Source organism: Pteropus alecto, unplaced genomic scaffold (assembly GCF_000325575.1).
Source record: "Pteropus alecto unplaced genomic scaffold, ASM32557v1 scaffold43, whole genome shotgun sequence".
NCBI lineage: Eukaryota > Metazoa > Chordata > Mammalia > Chiroptera > Pteropodidae > Pteropus > Pteropus alecto.
Genome location: NW_006435764.1, coordinates 2132424 through 2137466, shown reverse-complemented (window position 1 = coordinate 2137466; position 5043 = coordinate 2132424). Strand labels below are relative to the sequence as shown.

General features: G+C 56.5%; 1 protein-coding gene and 1 pseudogene across 1 annotated transcript in view; one reads left to right on the top strand and one right to left on the bottom strand.

Annotated features, from left to right (window-relative positions):
* The window catches only part of SHANK2 (SH3 and multiple ankyrin repeat domains 2), a 408406-nt gene that overhangs the window by 354329 nt on the left and 49034 nt on the right, over positions 1–5043 (bottom strand). The gene's annotated exons all lie outside the window — the stretch shown is intronic.
* Positions 3031–3152, top strand: LOC112479257 (annotated as a pseudogene).

Here is a 5043-nt window from a genome sequence, read left to right as displayed (position 1 = left end):
TGTGGGGGTGGGTGGGTGGGTGGATGGGTGGATGGGTGGATGGGCGGATGGGTGGATGGGTGGATGGATGGGTGGATGGGTGGATGGGTGGATGGGTGGATGGGTGGATGGATGGGTGGATGGAGGGAGGGATGGGTGGATGGGTGGATGGACAGATCACTGATAGATGAAAATATCAATAAAGACAAATCTCAAGAACATAACGCCGAGTGGGAAAGTAAGTGGTGAGCGACAGGTCTATGTGGCGCCAGGAAGACGTGTATTTTTTTCACACAGCGCGACGCTGTGCAGTGATCACTCATCCATGTGAAGAGGGAGCGAGACGCTGAGTCCATGACAGTGTTGGCCCGAAGGAGCCGGGACAGGGCAGGAAGACACGGACGACTGACTTACCCAGTCACGTCTCAATCCTGTGATCAAAGTGGGACCGATGTTAACCACTGTCGGTGCTGCATAATAGATACACACCGGCACGTATGATAGTCTTCTTTGCATTTTTCTGTATTTTCAATTTTCTCTACATTAAAAACAAAGGACACGTCACATCGAGACGCTGCTCCACCTCTCGGGGCGGCCCCGCCTGGACTGGGGGGGGCCACCTTCACAGATCCAGATGAAGTTCCCGAATGCAAAGCGTGATCGCCATTGTCTCCTTCTGCCCACCGAGTCCTCTTCAAGGACTTACTTTTTTTTAGGGCAAAACATGTGCTCAAGTCAGGGTCAGGTACGACTAATTTCCTTATTACCTAAAATCCTCCCCAAAGTGCCTTTTGTCCAGCAAACAAGCAGGCGGGAAAGAATATTTTCCAGGGCAGGAAGATTCAAAAACAGAATGGCAGCCTAAAAGATGAGCACATGTGAGCTCTTTCATCTCAATGTTGCCTATGGATGACACATGGAGACATTTAAGGTGCCAGCGGGACTTGGGGGCAGACGCGAGGGGACCGGCTCGGCTCCAGAGGAGAAGCAGATGATAAAGGAACCGTGGCCTTGCCCCTCCCCTCCCCCAACACTTCACGTTTCACCTGATCCCAGCAAAATGGTCCGGGACAGGCAGACGCAGACACGGGACGCACATGAGCAGCGGCCAGGGGCTCGGAGACGGACCGACTGCCGATGAGTATGGGGTTTCCTTCTGGGGAGGCAAAACATTCTGAGATCGATTGTGGTGATGGGTACCCTCATCCGCGAATTTACTAAAATCCACTGAATCGTACGCTTTCAACGGGCGACCTGTATGGCACGCAAACGTTCACTTCTAAAAGAAAAGGGAACACGTGTTTTTCTTTCCCGTCTGAGAAACTACTGAGACGCAGGTATCGCGTTTTAAAACGTGGCTGTGCCTGTCGCCATTAAGGGCCCTTGGCCGGGCAGATCACGCTTCCTGCGAGGGCCACGCCTGCTCCGGCCTCCCTGACTTTGTCATCGGGGACCTGCCGTGGGTCTCGACCATCTCCTGCCACCACCGGCTCCTTCCTGGAGCCTCACAGGGCCTCCGACCTCACTCCGGCCGGTGGCCCGGGCCTTGCCAGCTGCTTCGACACGCCAAGTTCGTTTCTGCCGCAGGTTCGCTGGTTCTGCAGACACTCTGCTCAGGAGGCTCCGTGTGGAGCTCCCCACCGAGCCGGCCTCTCATCATCCGGGTCCAGCTCAGATGTCGCCCCCTTGCCCGACGGGGCCAAGCATTCGATGCATTCATTCCCTCGCTCCCCAGACATTCGTTGTTCATTCAGTTGTGCCCGCTGCCGGGGTACAAAGACGCGCAAAACGGACACAGGACCCCCTGGTGGAGACACCGGCCGAGCAGTCCCCCGAGTGCTTCACTGTGAAATCACACCATGAGGACAGGGCAGGGGACGGCGGGGAGCCAGGAAGACCCCTCACGGAGGGCCTGCTGGGGGAGGGCCGGCTTGCACGCTGGGTTGCCAGCTGAGAAAAGTAAGGACACATGGTGGCACTTGTTAGGCATCCTGTGGGTCAGCGGTCCCCAACCTTTGTGGCACCAGGGACTGGGGCTCCCATGATACTCTAACGCCTGAGGATCTGAGGCGGAGCTGAGGCGGTGATGCTGGTGCTGGGGAGTGGCTGCAAATAGGGGTGAAGCTTCGCTCCCTCGCCCGCCACTCACCTCCTGCTGTGCAGCTCTGTTACTAGCTGGCCACGGACTGGTGCCAGTCCACGGCCGGGGGTTGGGGACGCCGTTGTAGAGACTACGGCAAAAGGTGTACCCGACCCACAGCTTCCTTTCTGGAAAGGCGCCACCTAGAGAATTAAGGACAATCCTCGGAGTGCAATTAAGAGGCCGCGCTCTAGCCACTGGTTTCCAGAAGTCTGGACCCAATTAACTCCTGAAAGACACACAGCTCTCACCCCCCAGGGGCCGAGGGTAATGAACTAGTTACGTGCCCAGCAATGTGGCGGAACGGAACAAGGGAACAAGCCGCTCCTGCACAGGCCTCCCGGGACCCTCGCTCCTGATGGAGGGCCCCGCCTGGCCTTTGCAGTATGACAGGCAAGGGATTGGGGCTTTTAATTCTCAACAACACATAAGCACGTGGGCTCAAAGGTTACTGAGGCTGGCGACAACCCCCTAAGGCTCAAAAACGCAGGCAACTTCAGATACAAAAAGCAAACACAATGACGTGTCTGCGACAAAGAGGCGAGGAAGAGACTCGCGACCTGGAGGTGACCCATCCTTCCTCCTGAGCTCTTATGAGCCTCAGCAATACGCAGGGGGCCAAGGTCACTTGCAAACCAAGCACATCTGACAGTCCATTTGGAAGCCAGGGATGGATTAGCGAGCGTCTGGGTCGGCTGACGTGAGGGGCAGCATTGGGCGGCGGTAGAGGGGACGTGGCGGCTGCTTTGGGGAGAAACGTGAGTGGGGGGCTGGGAGGGATGGATGCGTGGCAATAAATTGTCTCTGAGGGGTCAGGGGAGCAGCCGAAATGCCTTTTCCCAAATGAAATCCCAAACTCGAGACACACTTATTTTAATAAACAGAAGCACTGATTACAGCAAAAATGTGGAGTCTACGGCCATGCTACCCTTCTGAACAAGCCCGGTCCCGTCCGGTCTCAGAAGCTAAGCAGGGTCAGGCCTGCTGAGTACTTGGACGGGAGACCACCTAGGAAGACCAGGTGCTGTAGGCATAAAAAATAAAAAATAAGGGATTGCAACCTGACAAGGTCCTTGCAATCTGTGAGGTCGACCAAGGGTTGCCCCACCTTAAAAAACAAAGCAAAAATGCGGAGGTGGGCAGGCCCCCGCATCTTCATTAATTCCTCGGGACGGACACGTGGCTGTGGCTGGCGGATCTGCTCGGTGTGACCTTGGCTGCAGGTGGGGGCAGGGTCCACGGTGGGCACACCCAAGGAGAACCCCAAAAGCACGCTGCCGTCCCCTCGTTTTTTATCCTGAGCTAATTGCGATGTGACATTCAGTGTGGACTGGGGACAACCACTGTGCCCTGTGCCACTTCCTCACCCACTGTCCCCCAAAAATACAAATAGCAGAACTAGTTTCTATTGATTCTGGCCCATGCCGCATGCTTAAAAGGCCAAGTTTACAGAAGGTGCCAGCACCTGACTGCATAGTAAGCCCTTTGTGTGTCTGCGATGACCCAGAGAGCGGAAGGGACACACGCCCGCCGGTCCCAGGGGCCACCTGCCCTGCCACTCCCTGCCCCTCCCTATGGGGCCCTGCAAGTCTGCCCGCCAGGACACCACCGCCCTGCCTCTGTCCCGCCGCAGGTGCGAGGCAGAAAAGAAGTCACTCAGCCAGGTGAGAGCGCACACCTGGGGTGAGGACCACACCTGAGATGGGGACCACACCTGGGGCAGAAGGGGGACAGCCACATGGGCTTCGGGGGCACTGTCTCCCTGCGGGCAGGCGGGCAGGCGGCTCTGGGGCGAGGGGCTCGCTCAGCTGCTTCCTACTTCCTCTAGGCAGGATGCCAAGTCCGGCTACAGGACTCAACCTGACAATGGGCACTTTGTTGCTCACGCCCATGGGATTTCTGGTCTCGGCCTCCAGGGCCTTAGCTTGTCTTGAACAAAATGAAGAGAGGCGGTCTTCGGAAGGTTCCAGAGAGATTTATGTTCCTCGGACTAGGGACCACGCCCCGGGAGGACCTTCCTTTTGGGAAGCACTGTAACTCTGGGCCTACAGAAATCACCAGAAACGGGACAGAACGGATCTAACTGAAAATGCAATCTAGAGAAGCTGAAGCAAACCGCAGGGAACCAACGGGAAATTGCCAGCTCATTAGAGCCATCAGACAACAGATAACAGACGTGGAAGAGGAAAGCCCCGTGTGACAGTGCGACCGTCCCTTAAGCAGAGAATCCAGCTGACCACACAGAAAAAGGAACCACATATAAGGAAACACCCTTGAAACGAAAGACAAACAAAATGTGCGGATCAGAAGGTCTCCCAGGAAAAATAGAACAGCCAGCGCCAAACGCTTCCTGGTGCAGTGACCCTGCCGATTCTTTAGGATCCAGTAAAAGATAAAACAATAAACCAAGTCACTGACAAGATGCCCCCGAAGCAACATCCCCGTGGATGGGGGGGTGACGTGGGGGCAGGAACTGTGACTCGAAAACGCCACCCGAGGGAAAGAACGAGCCAGGCAAAGGAACAAGTCCACACCTCCGAGCACACAGTTGATTCTTGTTATTCTTGGATTCCATATTTGGGAACTTGCTTGTTCGCTAAAACTTATTAATAATCCCGGATCGATCCGCGCGGCCCTCGTGACCCAGAGCCGTGGAGACAGAGCAGCGGCGTCACCTACGGACACGGAGCCGCAGGACGGTCGCGTCGCCGGCGTGCCCGGCTGAGGCCGGACGAGAGGACGTTCGGCCCTTCCTGTTTCAGCTCAGACTACAGACAAATGTCTTTGCTGTAACCGAGTTAGTGTCCCTCCCGTCCCTTCCTGTGCTTTTGCTGGTGACCGTGCTGCTTCGTGCGTCCTCTGCAGTTGGGTGCAGCCCCTGGCGGAGGCCGGGGACGCAGGGGCAGCGAGACGGTCCACGGTTC